We start from the raw sequence: 25089 nt of genomic DNA, 5'->3' as shown, positions 1-25089 counted from the left end.
ACTTATTAGCACCTATAATGTACATATTAACACCTAAAATGTACATATTAACACCAAAAATGTATGTATTAGCTCCTAAAATGTACATATTAACACCTAACATTTACATATTAACACCTAAAATGTACATATTAGCTCCTAAAATGCACCTATTAGCACCTAAAATGTACATATTAACACCTACAATGTACGTATTAGCTCCTAAAATGTACATATTAGCACCTAAAATGGACAAAAGTTTACGGTTTGAAACGGTACAGCCCCAGTGACAGCTTTTGTACCTATTTTTTCTGAGAGTTTTGTATATTGCTTCTTAGAAGCAACAGTATATTTAAACCTTTTGGGTGTTCTGGTTGTTATATGCAAACAAGACTTTATTGATGTACTGTATGTTCACTATCCAGTCATTCATCAGATACAGATTAACACCTAAAATGTACATATTAACACCTAAAATGTACATATGAGCACCTAAAATGTACATATTAACACTTAAAATGTACATATTTGCACCTAAAATGCACCTATTAGCACCTAAAATGTACTTATTAGCACCTATAATGTACATATTAACACCTAAAATGTACATATTAACACCAAAAATGTATGTATTAGCTCCTAAAATGTACATATTAACACCTAACATTTACATATTAACACCAAAAATGTATGTATTAGCTCCTAAAATGTACATATTAACACCTAACATTTACATATTAACACTTAAAATGTACATATTTGCACCTAAAATGTACAGATTAACACCTAAAATGTACTTATTAGCACCTATAATGTACATATTAACACCTAAAATGTACTTATTAGCACCTATAATGTACATATTAACACCTAAAATGTACATATTAACACCAAAAATGTATGTATTAGCTCCTAAAATGTACATATTAACACCTAACATTTACATATTAACACTTAAAATGTACATATTTGCACCTAAAATGTACTTATTAGCACCTATAATGTACATATTAACACCTAAAATGTACTTATTAGCACCTATAATGTACATATTAACACCTAAAATGTACATATTAACACCAAAAATGTATGTATTAGCTCCTAAAATGTACATATTAACACCTAACATTTACATATTAACACCTAAAATGTACATATTAGCTCCTAAAATGCACCTATTAGCACCTAAAATGTACATATTAACACCTACAATGTACGTATTAGCTCCTAAAATGTACATATTAGCACCTAAAATGGACAAAAGTTTACGGTTTGAAACGGTACAGCCCCAGTGACAGCTTTTGTACCTATTTTTTCTGAGAGTTTTGTATATTGCTTCTTAGAAGCAACAGTATATTTAAACCTTTTGGGTGTTCTGGTTGTTATATGCAAACAAGACTTTATTGATGTACTGTATGTTCACTATCCAGTCATTCATCACACACTCCACAACCTGAAAAGACATTTGTGTTTTGAAATGTAGTGCTAAATCTGTCTGTCTTCACGGCAGCTTTTCAAGTTGGACCAACCCCACCATGTCTTCTTTGGTAGGTGTGTAATTGATTGTCTGTAGTGTTTTAGCTGATGCGCTGTATGACATACTGAGCCAAAGAAAAATCAGTCTTCTGTTGAAATAAGTATGGTTTTTATTTATCAGCAGAGGAAATGTTGTCGATTAAATGAAGCATATCCAGCTCTGAAATAAATGTCTCATGGTAACTGTGTGTTGCATGTGTGGTGAACGTGTGTAATAAAAAAAGCTGAATTTTTTGAAAAAAGAGCTAATAATAGTATTTTCGCATTAGTTCGCATAGTATTGAGGCATTAAATGTACCTATACCCATCAAGTGTCATTCATCAGTGTGTAAGAACAAAGACAGTGTTAGCTTGTCCTGCACACGTTGTTGCATGCGTCTAAGTTTAATTACCGGTACACATTGTATGATTTTGGGTCGTCCCAGATGTGGTGATTTCTGTGGCTGTGGATAGTTTCTCACAGTGTGTTTGCTGCTACCATCTACGTCTACTGAGTAGCCAATAAAAATGCAACATAAAACGACGTATTTATCAACGCGACGTAGTGATAAAACTTAAAATCACTTACCTCAAGCTCCATTTGCAAAATTAGCATAACAAGTTGGCCTCTGTTCCCCTAGCCATGACCATATTCTCCTCTTTCTCTTCTCCTGCGCACATAAAAACACAATTACCAAAGTGCGATTCATGCTATTTGTGTACCACAAGTGCATGCTGATGGCGTTTTATTACTTTCTTGTCATCATTGTGCAGTCAACATACATGCATACTCAAGTTTAATAGATCCATGAGTATTATAGTATGATCTTATGGTCTTATGACCTTATGATCTTATAGTATTTCATAAATCACACAGTCTGTCGGTATTAATCGGGGTAATGCGCTGTAAAGAATCATATGCCTTTTTCCATATTCTGTATGTTTCATTGAGTATTATGCACAAATGTGACAAAATATCTGTTTGTGACTTATGGGCCATTCACTCTGAGCATGTTCTCTAGTCAAATCACATATGCAATGTGAAGTCCAGATATTTAGCTTTTAATTGACACATATTTTGCATTAAGTAAGGATGTTTTTAGCTATTCATTTCACTCACTCTTAAAAACATAGATTTATTCAACCCGGTCTCATCCCAAATCGTCATATAACTGACGTTTTGGGACGTCTTTTGACCATACGTCAATATTCGCCTTTTTAGGGCCCCCTTAAACGTCGGTAGATGAGGTTATGGGATCCGAACTCTACCCCATACCTAAACTTAACCCTAAACCTAACCCGTCACCTAACTGACGTTAAAGGTAAAGCGTCAGTTGTATGACGGCCCGGGATCGCCATCTACCGACGTTTAAGGGGGCCCTAAAAAGGCGGATATTGACGTATGGTCAAAATACGTCCCAAAACGTCAGTTATATGACGATTTGGGATGAGACTGTGTTAATTTATTAAAGCTGCAGTCCATAGTTCCTCAAACAAAGAATTTTTTTTTTTATACCCAATGCATTCTCATCCTAGGGCGTCATACACTGTAAAAATGAATATGCTTTATCTACTTAATCTAATCAAAAAAAATTGTGTCAACAGAATGCAAACAATATTATTAATTACATGTAACAAATTAGAATTGTGTAATAATTAATCAAATTATTTCCTTAAAAGTTAACCATTTAAAATTAGTAAAACTTGCAACAACAACCAAAAAACATACATTTAAGTCACCATTGTGGTGATCAGTGTTTGTTATAGATTTGTTTTAAAATGACGGTTTTCTCCTTCAGTGATTCTGCTTGTTAACATCAAGTGTCTTCAATGTTGGCAATATAAAATAAAGAGTTCTAAATTAATGTTAGTGGGATATTTTTGTTAAATTTTTTGGTGTAAACTTTACTCATTTTTAATGGTTAACTTTGAAGTAATAATTTGATAAATTATTACTCAATTCTAATTTGTTAAATTGAATTAATAATATTGCTTGTAATCTGTTGCCACAATTCTATTGATTAGATAAAGCATATTCATTTTTACAGTGTTTAGGTGATGCTTTTGAAATTGCGTATAAATCCGACGCATAAATCCGATGTAGACGAAATTTCAAAATCGTCACCTATATGACGCCTTGGGATGAGACCGGGCTAATATACCAGTTCACAATGGTTCTTTGGGGAACCAAAAACGGGAAAACCTCCTTTTAGAACCTTTATTTTTGAATAAAGTATTGGTGTTTGAGCAGAAAAATAAAAACGTAAAACGGCCAGTTATCATTATCAGCCCAGAAGTCCATATTGGTTCATACCAGCACAATGATTAACTTTAAACGAAGAGAAAAACTGGAAAGGGCAACCCGGTCTCATCCCAAGACGTCATATAACTGACGTTTTGGGACGTCTTTTGACCATACGTCAATATTCGCCTTTTTAGGGCCCCCTTAAACGTCGGTAGATGAGGTTATGGGATCCTAACTCTACCCCATACCTAAACCTAACCCTAAACCTAACCCGTCACCTAATTGACGTTAAAGGTAAAGCGTCAGTTGTATGACGGCCCGGGATCGCCATCTACCGACGTTTAAGGGGGCCCTAAAAAGGCGGATATTGACGTATGGTCAAAATATGTCCCAAAACGTCAGTTATATGACTTTTTGGGATGAGACTGTGTTAGAAAGGGACATATTTGGGATGGTGACATCAGTAAGTACAATGAAATTAGTTCCAATTGGGTGGCTTTGATTTTCAGGGATCAGAAACATCTGCTTCTCAGCCGGCACTATGAGTGTAATCTTCCTTCTCACACGCAATAATATGTTGGGAAGTTTAAATGGGAAACTTCCCTAGCAGTTCTGGAAACTTCTAAGTGGTTTCTAAGACATTGAACGGTTGTAAGGGTTAAGCAGGGAGAGGGTGTGGACGTTTAGAGAAGACTGTGATTGGAATTAGATCTGCTAGACAGCACGTATGCGGGTGTGTCACCCGTGTGTGTGTGTAATTCTGCCGCATACATCTTCATTTCAAAGGTTGTTTGTGATGTAACTTACGTAATGGGCTTTAAGATCCAGAACACCATTATTTCATAACATCTCCTGTCCAATTTTGAAAACTTAAAGGGGTGATGAACTGAGAAATCAAATTCTCTTTGAGCTTTGGACATCTAAGAGGTCATCATATTATAAGAATATCCTGTAAGTTTCAGAACTGAACGTCCTTGTTAGTCCAATAAAAGCTTTTATTGACACCAGGCTCAGCAAACGACTCGTTTTTCAAAGCGGGAAACTATGACGACAAAGAGGAGAAAACCCCACCCCTGCAGAAGAAGAAGATCAACACCTACTTCAACATGGCCGGTTTAGCTGATGAGGTAAAACATTGTCTGTCTGTTCACTTCATTTCACTGAGGATTGTTTTTATAAACAAGACTGGATTTGCAGACCGATTAAGAGTAAAAAGAACTGTGCTGTGTCGTCTATATTGGATCTGACAGGAATTGTGCAACACACGGACTCTGGGTCGAACATGTATGGATGAATCATTCCGGTTGCCATTTTACAACATTGGACGTTTTCAGAACAATTTCCCTCAAGTGCATCGACAGGTGAGTCGAAACTCATTATAATATGCAAAACTGTTATCCACTCACAGCAGTGGGCGTTTACTTCCAAGTCTTCAGTGCGAGACGGCCATAAAAACCAAGCGTTTCTGAACTAGGCTCAAAACTTGGGTTGAAAATAGCCCATTACTTATTCATTTTGATGTTTTTGAATGCAAAAACCAAGCGAACGTCATAAATTGACCTCAGACAACAATATAATAAAATTTAAAAAGCCAGTTCATGACCCCTTTAAAGGGAACAAAAATCTGATTTGTGGCATATCCAGTCCGCATATTAGTTACCCACATGAAATGCATAAAAAATCTATTTTTGAAAACACATTCCAAGAACACTCTTAGGTGGTTTGGAAATTCAATTGAAATCACATGTTTGTAAAAGTGTCTCAGTCAATGATCAGATTGGAGAAAAACAAGTTTTTCATCATTCGGGACACGAAGTGTCTTTATCTGAAATGATTCTTTCATTCATATAGCACATGCACAAGCAACTCATGGATTTTCAACTTTGGACACTTTTATCCAAGTGGCTGTAAATTTAAGTTGCAAATGTAGTAAATGAGTTGGCCATTTTATTCCAAAAATGTTTAAAATGTCATTTCTATCACAGGATATTATTAAAACATAAATCATTCGGAATATGGTGGGAATGTGTATGTTCTGTACACTGTTAGACGATGTTAGTTTAAATTAAACAAACGGTGACACTTTACTTGAAGGGGTGTGCATAAGACTGACATGACACCTTCGTAATCATGACATGACAACTGTCATTAAGTGTCATTCGCTCAGTTATAACATTTTAATGCAAATATGACATTGTTTGAGATGTCTTTGACATAAACCAATACATCATAACCTGTCAGTGTCTTTGTCATGACATTACTTGACATTACTAAGACATAACATAACCTGTCATAAACATGACATAGCAGATTAATGATCAAACTTAAGAAAGCATCTAGCTTTATTGGTTAACATTACATTAAACTATCAGGTGGTTGGTTTTGACATTGGCTGTCATGAAGCCATTATAACTTTTTAATGACAAATTCAATTAGTACCACTGTAGTTGAGGTCACGAAAAATATTCATGACACAGTTATAATGGCCTCATGACAGCCAATGTCAAAAACAGCCACACGAGTTTAAAGTTTAACTTCATTTAATGTCAAGTTGTCCTGACAAAGACACTGACAGGTTATGATGTATTGGTTTATGTCAAGGTGTCATAACAAAGACATCTTAATGATATATTTGCATTCAAAATGTCATAACTGAGCGAATGACACTTAATGACAGTTGTCACAAACATGCATAAACCCTCCTTCATATTCAAGACATGTCATGGTGTCATATCAGTTTTATCAAGTTAAGAGACCACGGGGCCAAAAGTGTCCATAGTTGAAGAAACAACCACATACTGTATGAATGTCGCTTGACGTTGTTTCTCTAATTACTATAGTAATGATACTTCTAGTATAAATATACATAGACATATACTATAGTATACATCTAAAATCACTTGCAAAATGACAGTATGGACAGCTAGTCCGAAAGACCGGATTTGAACAAAGCCTAAATCAACTTCAGCTCATTCGGTCATTATTCTTCCACAATAATGACTCCATGTGATGTCAGCTTTCCATATAAAACCACACAGTAGTTGTGGCTCTGTTCACTGTCTATGAGACAGCACAGCTGGACTGTCGGCTCATTCTCACTTCCGGCCGTCCAGACGTACTCTGAGGCGAGACGTATGACTGGACTGATTCATTGATCAGCTGAATCACTGATCCACCAGTTGAAATGATCAAGGGTTGATTGGTTTTGTTGGTCTGTGATTCACAACGATGGGTAAATAAAGAAGTATAGCTCCTGTATGAGTGTTGAGGTGCTGGCTGTACCTCCACTCTGTTATAATGATTATAAAGTGAAGAATGCGTTTCGAGACCCTTTTTGTTGTTCTTTCATTTTTAATTGGAGCAGTGTGTGAGTGTGAGGACTGATATGCTGAGTGCTTGCAGAAATTCCCCTTGCCTCATATTGGCAGGCAGATATGTGTGATGTGAAACAATATTTGGCCGGCAAGTTTGGTGGAGAGCATGGGGTATTTGCTTCTTTTCTCTACCCTTTCTTTTTTTTTTTTTAACTCTGCAGTATGGAAAGATTGTAAGAAAACAAGAACAAAGAATAAAATCCATCACCCACATTTCATTAAGTGCTTATTTATCATCCTCTCCTTACGTGGATGTTTTAAGTGGTCATTCCTGTGGTGTTCCAGCCTCTGCTGGTAGAAAACGAAAAACATCCTCATGGTCTGGATATGGAAAACCAAGCGTGTTCCTATTCTTTCCATAGGACCAAACCTTCTCCATGACCTTCTTCCTTCTGTGGGACACAAAATGAAAGATTTTTGTGTCAGTGTTTAATAATGACAAAAATATCACTCCAAAATATCATTTTTTGTATGTTTCTCAGAATAATGAAAGCAACATGAGGTTAATTAAGAGTCTAGGAACCCCACATGTAGACTTTTTTTTAATTTCCTTGCCACTGTCACCTCTGGCTTGCTTAGTTGGGGACACTTTAATATTCATCAATGTTATTTATTTGACTGACACTATTGAATGAGAACTGATCTGGGCAGCATTTCCCAAAAGCATCGCCAACCCAAGTTGATTGTGAAGATCCTAGGCACTGTTCATTTAAAGGGATAGTTCACTTTGAAATACATTTTTGGTATGTTTTAGCTTACCTCAAGGGCATCCAAGATATAGGTGTCTTTGTTTCCACAGTATTTTCAATTTTGATATTTTTAGGTCAAACCGTTGTTGTCTGTCAATCATATAATGGAGGTCTATGGTCACCACCTCGAAGAGCATGCACAGAGAAGTTCAAATTAAACGTGATTTAATGACTCGTAAATGTAAGTCCACATTGATGGCCTAAGACACGATATGAGCGGTTTGTGTGAGAAAACGAACAGTAACGTTTTTACCTCTTGTAACCACACCCACGTCCAAGTGATCTGAGGGCATGGCCGTGGCTGTGGTTACAAGAGGTAAAACGATATAAATACTGTTCGTTTTCTCACACAAACCGCTCGTTTCATGTCTTAGGCCATCAATGTGTACTTACATTTACGAGTCATTAAATCATGTTTAATTTGGACTTCTCTGTGCATGCTCTTTGAGGTGGTGACCATAGACCTCCATTATATGACTGACAAACTAGAACGGTTTGACCTAAAAATATCAAAATTGAATATACTTTGGAAACAAAGACACCTACATCTTGGATGCCCTTGAGGTAAGCTAAAACACACCAAAAATTAATTTCAAAATTAACTATCCCTTTAAGATCAACTTAGCTCACGATGCTTTTGGGAAACACAGCATTGATAGATCACTGTTTTCCAAAGAGCTGAAATTGAACTCAATTCACATTTGATGATCTTGTAATTGAACTGAACTGAAACACTGAAGTGTTTTAACTGAATAATGACACTATTGCAGCAGAATTTAAATCTGTTTAGCCCATTGAATCGTTATTTTTTCAGTTTTTCCCTGTTCCTCTGTATTGTATAAAGGTCTATAGAAATAAAGGTGATTTGAACTTGGTTTCCGTGGAAGCCTCAACAATGATTCAAACTGTGCTGTGAAATGTCTTACTGTACGTTCTCTTGCATATTCTGGTCCATTCTCATATTGAGGCCAAGTAATGAGTTGGCCTTCCTTTGCAGATGACTTGTATAAGGAAACCTTTGTTACGCCATCTGTGGTTAGCTGTATACACAGGATATATAAACAGTGACATAGTGATTCACACGGTTCAGTTTCCTTTGGAAATATATCATGGATGTTGAATCCTGAGTTTGTGTGTTAAATGACAGCACAGGATTTGAGGTAATATCGAATATCACCTTTTAAGGTTGTGTGTTTTTTGTAATGACTCTAAAGTACTTCAGAAATGACTCTGAGGTATTATTGTGAAACACTGGTTTTCACTGTCAACTGGTGGAATGACTGCTTTTTTAGGAAGCTATTTGTAAAATACTCATATTAACCAAACCACATAAAGCTTAAAATGGTTATCTAAAGTTGTTTATAAGAAAATTCCCTGAGCATACGCAGCATTTATCAAATCCCACCTTCTAGCCAGTGGACTTGCAAATCCAAACATAGGTATCCATAAACACAAGGAATAATAGTATATAATTTCCTTGTCCCTTTGAAAGCTGTCCATGTGTACGGCCAGAATCATCTTTCATATTTAAAAAAAGTGTGTGTAGCTACAGTATATGCTCCCTTATAGTTTATGAGAACAGTTTGAAGAGTTCTCAGTTGTTTCACTTAATACATTGAATTTTCTCAGGATACATACAAATACATTTATATATTTTTTTTCACAAAGTATAGAGCTACGTACTACAATGAGTATCTTGGCAATGGTTGAGATCGCTTCTTTAGAGGAGATGCATGTGAGATTACCTGGGTCTTATTCTCAGGAAAATAATCCGAAAATCAGTAGACTTAAATGAAATAACTGAACGTTTTAATTCGTCTCTGGGGTCAATGACAAGATAGCCCAAATATAAAGCAATACAAATTTTATATGGTGAAACCAATGGGCTGTATGCACGGCGGTGCGGCTCGATAACTTCCACCGATCGTAGAGTAGCTGCAATCCAGCCTGTTTTCGCGTAAATGCGTCTCTGTGTATTATCGTGCAATTTATACGCGAAATTAGTTTTTACGTGCATATGATATGCAGTTTTTTTCGCGCGTTCTACCCAAACGTATTACACACGAACCATAATACACAGAGAGGACTTTTGTTCTCTCATTTTTAATCTGGCTGATTGTGACAGTGAAGGAACGTCACACTTACTGATCGAATGTCGATCCTTTTGTCCGTATGTCACCACTGTCCTCTGCTGTGTTTCTGCATATTCCTGTCATTCACAACTAAAGAGAGAGCAGAAAGCATTAATCTCTGACCAACTGTGCAAACTCATGTTGGCCTTTTCGGCAGGATTGTCACATGGCATTTATGGCTCAGATGATTGGTGTCTTTACACTTCACAAACTATTTACATATTTATGTTGAAATATTTTGCGATGAACACCAATATTTCATGTTGATTATCAATGACTGTACATGGATAGTTTTATACTGTTTGCATTACATTGGTAAATCTGGTCTTCGGTTCTGATTTTCAGATTATTTTCTTGCTTGAAAACAAATATTTATCATATATTTTATTCAAAGATTAATTTTTGTAGCTGGATGGTTAAATTCATTTTTCAAAGATTGTCTTTCTTAATCTTTATTGAGAAAACAAATGTGAAAAATGCTTCGGTACGGTCACGGTTGGTCACTATTTTATCACATGCTTTAGATTTCAACAAAAGAATATGTCCAAAAACACTCACTACATTTACATGCAGCCAATTTTCAGGTTATGGTCGGGTTAAGGTCACTATTCAGGTTTCTGAAACATGGGAATAACCCGTTTACATGCGTGAGCAGAGAGTTTCTCCTGTATACATGGAATTGCAATATCCCGATGTAAATGGCGATGCCCGGTTAGCGTCTAGACCATAGTCTGTAAAAAAAGATGGACGATGCCCCTTCGTTCTTTTCCATCAGAGAGAACTGAAGCCTTCAGTGTCTCGATATGACGCTGACATCTTGGTACTTGAGTCTGCGCACTTGCTGTTTTCGGGACTAGACATGCGCAGTCGTGAGCGGGAAGTAAAGCTGTGAAATCCAGGCCACGCCCTCATTCTCGCTGAATCAGCACGCGGATAATGAATAGTTCAGGGCAGATAGCGATCGCCTTTGTTTGCGCTCTGATGCTGACCTCACTCCAAAAGTATGCTGTGCTGCGTCTCGCCCAGTCTCGCCATGTTTACTTAAAACCCGGATTTTTGTATGCGCCAAGAAGTTTCTCTACTCAAAAGACCAAGATTCCTTGCGAATAGAACATGCGCAGAACACAAATCACTATGGGGATATGCCTATATGCGTTTAAGAGTCTAGCTCCACCTTTTAGTACCCTTTCACTGTGCTAGGTACCCCAACGGAAGGGTACCCAAAAAGTGGTACGGTACGGTTCGTCTTTTTGGTACCATTCAGTGGAAACGCAAATAATTGCGTACCGTACCAAACTGTACCGTACCGTACCACTCATACGGTACATAACATGACCAAAAATTCTGGTTAGAAAAGGGGTAACCCAATATCCCGGTTTTTAAAATCCGGGATATGACCATATTCAGGTTTTTGCCGGTGTTTACATGGCAGTTCGCGACCGGGTTATTGCTAATATCCCGGTTTTGAACGGGTTATTGGCTGCGTGTAAACGTAGTCAATGAAAATTTCTGCAGTCTTGATTCAAAAACATAACTGCAACTAATGAGACACAGTACAGGCGGTTAATTTAAGTGAAATTACCAAAGACAAAAATAGATAATGAGCATATTTTCATGGTTTTGAATGTTTTGGGTTTTAACCAAACGTGTCTTTAAAACCTCATATTGACCGCATCATCATATCAATAATAAATGGTTAACAATCTCATGAAAAGCTCATTATATCTTTCACTAAAATACTTTGGTATTCAGTAGTGAAATTCAACAATAGTGAATTTGAATATTAACTATTTCAGAAATATTATTTTAATTTTTTTTAGACTTTATGAATGTAATGAATATAATCTCAATAATAAAGGCTGCATTTACAAGCAACTAAACTGAAGGAATAGTTCACCCAAAGATTATCCCACAATTCACTCTCAAACCATCCTAGGTGTTTATGACTTTCTTCTTAACACACATTAGATTTTTTCAATCAATACTTTTTCAATACTTTGTCCGACTTTACTTTGCTTTGTTCTTTCTAAATATTTTGAGAATGAGATTCCTTTTACATTACAGCAGGTTTCTTAATTTATGAAAATGATTTAAACAATATGCTAACCCTTTACAATAGATCTAATTTGTTAACAGATTAATTAAAAGTTCCTAATTGTATTCCGGAGTCTCCTACAATAGGTGTACATGCATCCAAAGTCGAAAAAAAAAAACTTTATTTTTTCTTAATACACATTGCTGCATCAACTCTTTTTTCAACAACACAAATCAATCTCTTCCAGGCTTCAGCTACAATACAGTGTTTCAGGGTTAACAGTGTTCGTTTATATATTTCAAGAACAATGAGGCTTAATTTCTTTTTAGTCAAGATGCTATTTATTTCTTAAATTGTCTCATTATATATTGAATTTGTCGGTTCGAGAGATTTCTCTTCCAGCTGTTCAGCCGTCAGGGCGTCCAGATACTCTTCCAAACGCACATAAACAGTTCATCTTATTCTTCATCTGTGGATTCTCTGACCTGAGCTCTTTTATGACAACATTTTTCTGACCCGTGATAATGTCACCCATGACTGGTTTTAAGTAGTCTATGAGCGTGTCTATGTTGGACGCTATCTTCCAGCGAACGACTCTTCTGATAAATCTGTCACGAAGGCGCAGAGCTTCGAGGTCCTCCCCTGCTTTGAGTCCAGACACATGCTCTCCCAGCAGAGGACTAAAGCACTTAAAGTGACGCTCACGCCTCTTCACAAGTTATGTTTTATTGCCCGTAATAAAACTGTAATCTTTCTCTCACCAGCACCCTTCTCTTCTCTATCAGTTTCTGGAGATTGTGGCCTGTCTGGCATGACAGGAGGACGGATCCACACATGGGTGTAATTTGTGTTTGGGATGTGACCACCACTTTTTGCCAAAGTCGATTTTTTTCCCACTACACTGAAAAATAGCATAGGTCTGATCTATAAACCTGGTCACAAACATATTGGGATTTTTGGTAACACTTTACTTAAAGGGGTGTGCATAAGACTGGCATGACACCTTCATAACCATGACATGACATATGTCTTGAATTATGCAAGTGTCTTTCGCTCAATAATGACATTTTGAATGCAAATATGACATTAAGATGTCTTTGTTATGACACCTTGACATAAACCAATACATTATAACCTGTCAGTGTCTTTGTCATGACAACTTGACATTAAATTAAGTTAAACTGTCGTGTGGCTGGCTTTGACATTGGCCATTATAACTGTCATGAATATTTTTCGTGACCTCAACTACAGTGGTACTAATTGAATTGGTCATTAAAAAGTTATAATGTCTTCATGTCAGCCAATGTCAAAACCAACCACCTGATAGTTTAATGTAATGTTAACCAATAAAGCTAGATGCTTTCTTAAGTTTGATAATTAATCTGCTATGTAAGTAAGTAAGTAAGTAAACTTTATTTAAATAGCACTTTTCACAGACATGAAGGGTCACAAAGTGCTTCACAGTAAAAAACAAATAAAAACCACAACACACATTACATCGTTTTAGTGTGGACGAGACAAAACGGAGGAGTTTACAAACGCTGACGCAGAGGCTCACGCTCGGCTCTATGATTGGGTGTCATCAGTCATGACGTATCTTTCCCTGATTCGCCAACCACTGTTTACACCGGCGCGCGCATGCCCAGTGTTGGTGAATGGCCACGTGATCCACGTTTTCAGTCGTTTTAGTGTGGACGGAGATACATTCTAATACGCAGGTAAAACGCTAGTGTGGACGGAGATCGTTTTCGTTTTAATTCTCAGTTTTTAAACAAAAACGCAGTAGTGTGGACGGGGCCGCACAGGTGTAATATGATCTCCTGTTTGTCTTTGCCAAAAGTCTTGCAGCAGCATTCTGTACAACTTGCAGTTTATCCATGGAGGATTTGTTTAAGCAAGTGTACAGTGAATTGCAATAGTCCAAGAGGAAATAAAAGCATGAACCAGCATCTCCAGCTCTTCTTTAGAAACCACCGATCTAATCTTAGCAATGTTCCTGAGATGAAAAAAAACAAAACAGGAACAAACCACAGATTTAACATGACTGCTAAAACTCATCGATTTATCAAAAATGACACCCAAATTTCGCTGCACATTACCGTCTGAGGATGATAAAGCCACAATGGCCTGCCTAATCTTTGGAGTAATGTTATAATCAGCACCTCAGTTTTGTCTGAATTTAGTTGCAAAAAGTTATCTGACATCCATTTATTGATGGAGGCTAAGCAATTGTGCAACAGTGACAGTTTATCCAGCCTATCAGGGCTAAAATATGGGCTAAAATTTTGGAGATAACTCTCCAAAACTGGCAATAATCTTTCCGAGAGGAAGCACATATAGACTGAACAGCAGGGGGCCGAGCACAGAACCTTGGGGCACACCATGGAGCACAGTCTGACATATAAGGCCCTATGGATACAGAGAAACTCTGGTCTGTAAAATAGGAGGAAAACCAATCCAGAGCTGATCCATCCAGTAATGCCCACAGTTGTTTTCAGACTATCAATCAGAGTGCTATGTCATGTTTATGACAGGTTGTGTTGTCTTAGTAATGTCAAGTTGTCATGACAAAGACACTGACAGGTTATGATGTATTGGTTTAAGTCAAGGTGTCATAACAAAAACATCTCAAACAATATCATATTTGCATTACAAATGTCATAACTGAGCGAATGACATGACAGTTGTAATAATGACATATGTCATGATTATAAAGGTGTCATGTTAGTCTTATGCACACCCCTTCAAGTAAAGTGTTACCAGATTTATAAACAATTAACAGTGTATTTATGTATTTATTTATTCATTTATTTATACAGTATATGCCAAGCCTTTATCATCTTTATGTTTATTATGGTGGGGACCCCCGTAATGATGTGACAGGACTGGATTGCAATCCAATATTTCCATAACTGTGCTGTACATTGGTCCTCTGACTGAGACAGCAAGTCGTGTCGATCTTAGCCATGAAAATAGGCAGTTTTTTTCTAAATTCGGCAAATTAGGAAAGGAGAACATTAGGAGGAGCTCCATGAGTCAGGGAAGCTGCCGCGATTCAAAGATCCAGAGACATGACATACAGTATTGTATAGACCCCTTTTGCGCCGACGTCACAGTTACGTCACGGCGCTAGCTGGAGGCAAAACAAATTGAAAACTAGAGGCGGCCAATACAAAACAGCACAGATTCGGCTACATAATAATTGTTACTATCATTAGATGTCATCTTGTTGTGTTGTTTGGTGCAAGAATTGATGAAAAATGAATGTGCTGTATCTGGAACTTTTATTTCTAGAAAATATTCACATCATTAAAATCGCACTGTAGTGTCACTCTTTACATTGTCGTGGTCTCGGCGCTGGCTCGGCAGAACTGCGGATCATACACACAAGTCTTGTACACGACCATATAGGCATCTAAAGATTTATATGCCCTCAGTTTCTCTTTACGATCGGTTTCTCTATAAGGTAGGTGTAGAAGTCAGGCCACTCAACCGAGGTAACGTACGTTAATCCTGTCAGATTGTCCATGCATTGAGTGAGCGTGTAGGCGGCTACAGGTCGGCCAATCTGTTTCCATCCGTTAAAAATAACTTTTGGAAATAACAATCGTGGTCCTGGACACTGAGTGACCTTACACATTAAGATAATATCGGATTTTCTCCGGTCATTGTTAAAAAACAAGCTAACAATCCTTGCGTTAGTGAAGCGGCCAGAGGGATCATTCTGCCTCCACCTAAGCTCCGCCCACAAAAAAAAAACGTCACCATGTTTACCAACTGAAAAGGGGTATATAGTACAAATCCAATGACACCAAACTCACTGCCAGAGCCTGTATTTACTTCTGTTTTCCGTGGTCAAGTTTGTCATGTGAATTCGCCGCCTTCACCAACAGAAAACTGCTTGGTTTGAAATTGAAAGTGACTTCTGTTGTGTGAGCTGAGCTTCAAACATCGCTGACAAACGACAACTTTTTATGCCTGTGAAATCTTGCCTAAATTTAGCTAATATGACTGCACCTTTAGGGATATTGGAAATTGAGGTCAAGGAATGCATTGACTGCCAATGGGACGGTGATATATGGGCTTGTACAGCAGCATCAACAACACAAAGACCTTACGACCACCAATGATTTAATCACTGTCAGTGTAAATGCTTTTTTTATGGTGTATTTTATGTATGTAGCTCAAGCACAGAAAAGCGTGGGGCTAGCAATGCCAAGGTCATGGGTTCGATTCCCAGGGAAATCATGAACGGATAATATATAAATGCGTTCCTTGAATGCAATGCAAGTCGCTTTGGATTCTGCCAAAATGCATGAATGTAAATATTTTGGGTTGTCAGCCTATCAAGATGCGGAAGTACAAAGCTTTTTATGGAAAGTCGGAGGCAGAGCCAACAAGGAAAAATTTGCAGACTTTATTTTGCTGAATTCACTGCAATATTGCCTGAACACAGCAAGGCATGCTGACTGAAAACAGGTGTCAAAGGAGCATTTCTCATACGGTTATAAACACAAGAATATTTATAATGCCTGAAATGAACTATATAGTCAGTGTGAAGCCCTTCTGTTGCAGGATATAAAGTTCGCTACATTTTTCTCATTATTTAACCATAAATTTAATCCTCTTTATGTTTACGAATACAGGTTCCAAATCTTTTGTTCAAAGTGAATGTTAGATCAAAGAAAAATGTCTTCACAACCTTAAATCAAAATGTAATAACTTGATCTGACCCTGTAACTATCCTTTCCTTTTCTGCTGACTTCACCTTTCATAATGCACTCAGTCCATAACTTTATGTGTGTTCAAAATTTACAAAATGTGCTGTAAGTGAGTCCATGAATCCATTTTCCAAACCATGTTTTTGTTTTATCCTAAATCACTACGGTACACCTATAATAAATACTTAAATTCAGACTATTGTAGTCAATCTAACTGAATTCATTCCTGAATGTATTTACATGAACGCTAAACAAGTGCATTTTTAGACTTGTTGTTTAACTACTGTGATGTTACCGGTAGGCGTGGCCTCCTAGGGCAGTGAAGCAAGTGCATTCTGGGAGTTGTTGTCTTTTATCCACATAAACCAAAAATACATTTTCTGGCTTTTCTCAGTCTAGAGAGCTCCAAATTCAAAAATAATTTTACATTTCTTCTACATAAATGACCCATTTTAAATACACATTCATCTTTCCAGAGGTGAAGTATCCCTTTAAGGGAATGAGCTGTTTTAACTCTTTCAAGATTACGAATCTCACATTTACAGTCAGTGGTGCAGTCATTTGACATTTTACACGTCTTCTCAGAATAGCATCAATGCTTTCATGTTAACATTGTAGAGGAGTTAAGTTAGCCCAGTTCTGTTGCCAAGTCAAATTACACGCTCTATCGCAGGGCAAGAGAAATGCGTTTATGACACCATCCGACTGCGGGATGTGTCACCACATTGATGTTTAGCCTTTTCCCACAATACCTCATTCACACAAACCCTTTTATGAGAACATAGATCAAACATAGAGAAGTGTGTGCCGCATCTGAGAGACTTTCTCTCAACACTTTAAATCTCACTCACTTATTAAACACATAAAGCTATAACAAACAGCTGGCTACATGAAAGAATGACATCACCGATGGGAGAGGTGTTTCCCGCTTTAATGGTGCAGACGGTGGGATTCGTCAGATTCAGTGGTTCTGTCATTCAGACACCTGCATTGGTCATGTTTTTACATCACCAGCTGAATCAGGAACCGCTTGGACAAAGCTGGAGCTCCTTTGGGTTTCTAATGACACATGGAAACCTGTAAAAAGAGTTGATTCATGCAGTGAATCATGAGCAGGTAATGAGGGTCAGTGGAGGGTGGCTTTTTGCAGTTTTTGTATTTTATTGAATTAGAAGGAGTCAGTAAGTAATGAACTCATATACTAATTAGTCATACTCGAACACCACAACACCAAATCTGCAAAACCATACAGTAATTCTCGGCATTCGGCTCAGTTTCATAAAATACTAGTTCATCCAACTCCTCACATTAACACCAACCAATCATGGCTTTATAGAATTGGCCTATAAATAGGTCAAAGGTCAAATTATAGTTTTTTTGGACTTTGTAATACTGTATTCACCACCACAAAAAAAAAAAAAAGTTTATGAAAGAAGAGCTTTAGGTTTTGAACAACTGTGTGAATATGATATTTGCAAAAAAATATAATATTATGGCAAAGGTGTTTGCAACGTATAAGACAAATGTTTGCTTTTGAGATGTGTTTGTGATATTTTGAATGCAGTGCTTCATTTTGAAAGATGTAAGGCATTTTGTGTGAAAAGTTTGTGATGTTTGTGAAAAAAAACTAATACATCAACACACCCAGTTTCTGTTAGTGAAATAGATTAATCATGATTAAAGCTGGAAATATCTATATGAAGGGCCTTCAAGTCAAAAAAAGTGATTTAGCAAATGAATCATATCAACTACTTTTCTGCGGATTTTGGAGTTAATTTACTTTCACTGTCTATATGGAAAAGTATGGAAGCCTGTTTCCGCCACTGAATAAAATAAATAAATAAATTTTTACGACTTTTATCTCACAATTGCGAGATATGAAGTCAGATTTGTGAGAAATAAAATCGTAATTGCGAGATATAAAGTTGCAATTCTGAGAAATAGTCACAAAAGTCACAGAATTGAGACTTTTTATCTCACAATTCTGACTTTTTTCTCACAATTGCGAGTTTACATCTCACAATTCTGACTTTATAACACATTATTGCCAGTTCATCTCTTGAAATTCTTGAGATATAAAGTCAGAATTGCGTGATATAAAGTCAGAATTGCGAGATAGAAAGTCAGAATTGCGAGATATAAAGTCAGAATTGCGTGATATAAAGTCGCAATTGCGAGATATAAAGTCAGAATTGCGTGATATCAAGTCAGAATTGCGAGATAAAAAGTCAGAATTGCGTGTTATAAAGTCAGAATTGTGTGATATAAAGTCAGAATTGCGAGATATAAAGTCATAACTGCGTGATATAAAGTCAGAATTGCGAGATATAAAGTCAGAATTGCGAGATATAAAGTCAGAATTGCGTGTTATAAAGTCAGAATTGTGTGATATAAAGTCAGAATTGCGAGATATAAAGTCAGAATTGTGAGATATAAAGTCAGAATTGCGAGATATAAAGTCAGAATTGCGAGATATAAAGTCAGAATTGCGTGTTATAAAGTCAGAATTGTGTGATATAAAGTTAGAATTGCGAGATATAAAGTCATAATTGCGAGATATAAAGTCATAATTGCGAGATATAAAGTCAGAATTGCGAGATATAAAGTCAGAATTGCGAGATATAAAGTCAGAATTGCGTGATATAAAGTCAGAACTGCATGATATAATGTTGCAATTGCGAGATATAAAGTCAGAATTGTGTGATATAAAGTCATAATTGCGAGATATAAAGTCAGAATTGCGAGATATAAAGTCAGAATTGCAAGATGTAAAGTCAGAATTGCGAGATATAAAGTCAGAATTGCGAGATATAAAGTCAGAATTGCGAGATATAAAGTCATAATTGCGAGATATAAAGTCAGAATTGCGAGATATAAAGTCAGAATTGCGAGATATAAAGTCAGAATTGCGAGATGTAAACTTGCAATTGTGAGAAAAAAAAAGTACCAATTACTTTTTTTTTATTTTTCATTCTCTGGCAGAAACAAGCTTCCATTTAAAAGAGAAAATAAACTTTTTTCAAAACTTCTCACTGTTTTTTCTACAAAAGGAGGAAAATAATATGGCTTTGGAGCGACATGATGAGTAAATATGGATTGTTTCCTCCAAATGATGAAGGTTTCCTCCAGTGTGTTGAAGATCTCAACCCCAGCTAGACAAACACCGGCCTGTGCATGAGTCAGCGCTCAATCCTGCCAATACTGGAGCTCTGTGATGGATGTGTTTTGCCTTTCCACTCTCCCAGCACCTGGTGGGATTCCTGTGTTTGTACAAGGTGTATCCTATTCTTGTCCCTGGAGTTGATATTTGCAGTAACGTTTGGATTGAACATCCTGACAATGGATGGTGAAAAAGACAGAGAAACCCACCCTGGGTTTAAAAGAAGATTGCTTTTAAATCACAACCTGCAGCTTTACGAGACTTGGAAATGTCCTTTTTTACAGTCTCGGTAGGACAGCCCAAAAGATACCTAATGTAATCGTTTAGCTGGAAAGTGAATTATGGATTCTGCCACAGGTGACATAAGTAGTCTTCAGAGGAGACATATAAGCACATAACTCGAAACATGCGTCTTTAAGAGAAGCCATGCTTTTAAAATTTGGAGAGAACTGCCTTGTGGGATTTTCAAATTGGACCGTCTCACTAAAACTCGGGCACGGGCTGAAATCCAAAGCTCAGCGTAGCTTTTCTTTGTCCTCAGCTGTGAGGTTAGAGCTTCACTCTGGAGAGTTTTCCCTTCAGCTTGAAGGCAATCATCTCCCGTTTTGCTCGAGTTTCCACGGGGTCGTATCATATGCACATTAGGGCAACAGAATTAGGCCTTTTCCTGTGGGTGACTCCAAACGTGAGCAGGTACACTCATTCATGCATTTTTTAACCGCTATTTGTCAAAAAGTGAGAGGAAAGCGGTGTGGGCTCAGTTTTGCCCCAGTGTTTTACGAGCCACGATTTCAACTGGGAACACAGTGTGAGGATCTACCCGCTGTCAGGGATTTAAAAAAAAAAAGAAATTTATGGGCATTTACTGCCTTTTTATGGGATGGAGTGACAGGAATGTGATGCATGCCGGATTCAAACCTGTGTTCCCATGAGAGAATCACAGTTCAACATGTGTGCTAACCTCAGCTTGGACCTGCTGTCAGATTCTGAAGGCTTCGGGTCGCAAAAGAGGTCAGTTCTGCAATATAAGGCAAAAATCATATTCCTTAACTCATTAAAAATAATTGCAAGCAAGAATAAAATCAATGTCACGCTACTTGCTATTGCTAAAAAAATTCTGGTACCAAGGGACAGACATTCTCCTGCAGTTTTAATGGATAAAATGTTTCCATATGCATATGAGATGAGAGCATCAATATTTGTGGTTATAGTTCATCCAAAAATCATTTACTCACCCTTATATCATTCCAAACTTGACTTTCTTTCATCTGTGGAACAAAAAAGTAGATATTTTGAATATCAGGGGGGTATAAACAACAATTGCGGCCCAATTGACTTTTATTGTATCATGGAAAAAAAAAACACACATTTTTTAAATATTGTAGGTTCTTATGAGCTATCCATGTCATATTTTACCTTATTGTAAAGTGTAACAAAAATGTCATAGTTTCATTAAACTGTACTTTATATCTGCTAAATGTTAATTATCTACTTTGAGAACACATAAATGGCCTTAAAACGAAGCTGGTCATTGTAGTACATGTTGCATCACTCATTTGTTATTAAAATGTGTATTCATTCATTAGTATTTTAGACAAGTCTTGGCTATAATCTAAACAATTAAGACTATTACATTAACATTTTTTGCAATAAAGAGAGATGGAGATGTACAGATCTGGTCACTGCTAATAACATCAGGCGCTATGAGGCTTACGAGGAAGAGTCGCTTTCTAGATCAACTTTCAGATTTAGGTTTAGTTTTGACGCCACCCTAGCCGTTCACTGTACAGTTCACAATGACAGAATGCAAATATATTTTTTTCCATTGCATGAATGTTACGTAACGAACATGCCATTTCATGTCTGTTCATTTGATTATGACCAAAATACAATTGCAGGGCTGCTAACTTTTGCCAACTGTTGATTCTTTTGGATATACACTGTATACGCTACAGTATAGGCTAGGCTACACGTAATTTTTTCTCAAGGAAAAAAAATCTCTCTGAAAAAACAAAAACAAAACGTTATAATATTAAATTTTTAAGTAATATAGACTAAGTGAATGTACTTTTCTTTTTGTCTTTACACGGTTGAAACTGAGTGATTAGACATTTCAATAAATTGTAGGCTACTGTTTCATCCAACATTCTGAAGTGTCATCATGTTTATTTTGTGCTATAAACTATAATAAAGAGAAAGAGATGCCGATTATAGAGCCATGAGCCACAAAACCACATTTATTGTTTGAATTTCGTAATAAAATTGAAAGAAATTGAAAGCTGAGACATAGATTTATATGTGCCGAGTGCCGGAGTGATGACATCACTTTGTATGACAACTCGGAACTCGCATGGGTTCCCTCGATCAAAAAGCTATGCATTTTCCTCATAGACTTTTGGAAAATCGCAAAAAATAAGATCTGTGTTCAACAAAGAGTTTTGTCTATCAAGACAATCTTTACAAGTTAATCCTGAAGCCTATATAAAGATTTAAAAAAACACAAGCAGACACAATACAGTTTAAAAAACCTCAAGCAGGTTATTATAACTGTGTGTTTTATGTCATAGATCAAAACGTGAAAATATTTAGAGGCTTTGTTCACCACAGACCTTATTTCAGGCAATTTAGCAAAAAGCCATGCATTCAAAAATCCCATAGAGCGAGGGAACCGGTAGTGCTAAAATGCTAACTCACTTCCGCGTTTGGCCTTTTTTGCTCTTCATAATATGTTTACAGTAGTGGATCAAAACCTTTCACAAGTTAAATAGCCTACATGAATTTTGAAAAATACCCGTTCTTAACTTTTTTAATACACTTCAATTATTAACTACTGTATTTATTTTGAATGACTCTTTCCATATAGAGTTTGGGTCACTTAACAAGTTCCATGTTGTGAAACTATCCACCGACAGAATGACGTGGCACGCGTTGCTCTTTCCAAACAGACGGTGTGGGAAATCTGTGGAATTATGTGTTCATGCCATTCATGATCTCCAATGACATATGCCAGCGTCAGTGAACCCGAACAGATCAATACAAACTCCAGACAGAAGTTGTGCCCACTGACTGTGATGATAAAGGGTTTCTAACCTTTCAGACGGGACGTCAATTTCCTTAACATAACTAATGGGTTTTGGCTATCGGTTAGTCAAACTATGCGTGAGAAGATGCAAAGTGTCTGTGTATCATCATCCCTGTTTGTTTAGCTGAGAACAACACGACGGTGTTTCCCGCGATTTCAATCGACGTGTGTGACTGACGTGACCAGGGCGGATTAAAATGAAGTAGCATCTAAAACTGAGAAATTATTTTTAATACACTTTTTTTTTTTTTACACAAATTTTAATACGCGCTTGAAAACAATATTTAAGGGACGGTTTACCCAAAAATATTGTTATTATTTACTCACCCCGAACGAGTTTTCTGTTGAACATAAAATTATATTTCTTAAATATTGTGAAATCAGACACTTGAAGGCACACTTTCAGGTTTTTTTTTCCTATGGAGGTCAATGGGTGCCATCTGATATTACTCACATATTGTGTTCAACAGAAGAAAGAAACTCATACAGGTTTGGAACAACTTAAGGGTGAGTAATGACCAGGTTGACAACATTTTTGTGTATTATAAGCGATTCCCTGAAGTAGAAAAACATTTTTAATAGGAGTGTTCTGCCATCTGCTGGACTAACTATGCAGTGACCACCAGTTCGAGGATGAGTTCAAGATGCTGGTATGCCAAGATGGTATACAGTACCATTGCTTCTACAAGGTATTTCAAGTGAACAATATGGTGCATGTCTAAAAAACGTGATATTTTATCATATTATATTAAGTATTTTGATAAAAACAAACCACAAGTTCTATTTAAAACTGTATTCAGGACAAAAATGACGTATTCATACATCGATCACTGAATTTTTGGCCCACATACAATCATGGGCGTCGGAACCATAGATATCTATATAAAGGCTAGCTATGTCGTCCACGCTGCTGGCCAATGGAGGTCGACGTCTGCACCTGGCGGCCATCTTGTCACAGGCAGCTCGCTTACTCGTAACATTACATGTACTATTTAAATGACCATAACTTGCTAAATTTTCTACCGATTTTCAAACGGTTTGTTTTGTTATAAACGTCAGAGATGTAGTTATGACACAACATACTTATGAATAAAAAGTGTATAAATAAATAATCATCCAGATAATTATAGCCACATTAATAACGTTTGTAAGAAACCGAACCATTTGTAGCTAAATCCGTCAAGATTTCAACGAGATAAGAGTATTTGTGTTCGTGCTGACCACCCATCTTACATCAGCTTGTCTGTGACAAGATGGCCGCCGGTGATGACGATGGAAACTTCGCCGTAACACATCTAGCCTTTATATACATATCTATGGTCGGAACCATTGTATATGGGTGGGACAAGACCCACCCACTTTTTAAGACCAATGATATGGGCTATATGCACGCATAAATTACGCATTTGACGCAAGGATGCTCGTCCATTTCCGGTTGTGGAGATTAAAGCGGAGGAAAACCAAGGAAAATGGGATTATGGCAGAGTCTTCAAAATTTACTGCTAGAGGCTGCAGTCTTTAGCCTCCTTGCTAGAGCGCCCGACTCTCACGCTGGAGACCCGGGTTCGAGGCCCGCTCGGAGCGGGGCGAGTAGGACCTGGGTGAAGGGGTTACATTGGTGCCGTGACCCGGATGAGAGTGAGGTTTAGGGGGGTGAGTGTAACGGAGGCCAGCTAGTAGTTGCTGTGCGAGTAAACCTCACTCCCCGATCTCAATAGGCGCTCTAGCGACAGACGCTAGGGGCTGCAGTCTTTAGCCTCCTTGCTAGAGCGCCCGACTCTCACGCCGGAGGCCCGCATGGAGCGGGGCGAGTAGGACCCGGGTGTGAGGAGTTACACAAAAAACATTTAGTATTTTCAAGGTGAAAAGCATTCATTTGCCTTGATCCACGCCGAAGAAAACGTCTAAATGTCACGTTTTTAATGAAGCAGCCTAATGAGTAAAATGTCTATTTTTCCGGCGTCCCCCAGCTCTTCGTTTAAGCAAAAGGTACGCTAAAACAACATTAAACCACGTTAACAGTGTTAACAATAACCTTTTAAATACTCGACCTAGTTCCGTTGCTTAGCAACGGGAAGAAACTCCTGTAACTTCAGT

The 25089-nt window shown here is 37.2% G+C and overlaps 1 protein-coding gene across 4 annotated transcripts in view; it reads left to right on the top strand.

Moving 5' to 3' along the window:
• Window positions 1-25089, top strand: part of sugct (succinyl-CoA:glutarate-CoA transferase) — a 339439-nt gene that overhangs the window by 309560 nt on the left and 4790 nt on the right. Inside the window, exons 16-19 of one of the 4 annotated variants that reach the window (XR_016149389.1) lie at window positions 1490-1526; window positions 4748-4866; window positions 4990-5100; window positions 19801-23681. The gene's annotated coding sequence lies outside the window, so the exon portion shown is untranslated. The remainder of the gene's footprint in view (window positions 1-1489; window positions 1527-4747; window positions 4867-4989; window positions 5101-19800; window positions 23682-25089) is intronic. The other 3 variants (XR_016149390.1, XR_016149391.1, XR_016149392.1) reach the window with 3 other exon arrangements.

Source organism: Pimephales promelas, chromosome 22, assembly GCF_988280905.1.
Source record: "Pimephales promelas chromosome 22, fPimPro1.hap1.1, whole genome shotgun sequence".
Lineage (NCBI taxonomy): Eukaryota > Metazoa > Chordata > Actinopteri > Cypriniformes > Leuciscidae > Pimephales > Pimephales promelas.
The sequence above is the reverse complement of the archived record's forward strand: the minus strand, read 5'-3'. Positions and strand labels throughout refer to the sequence as shown.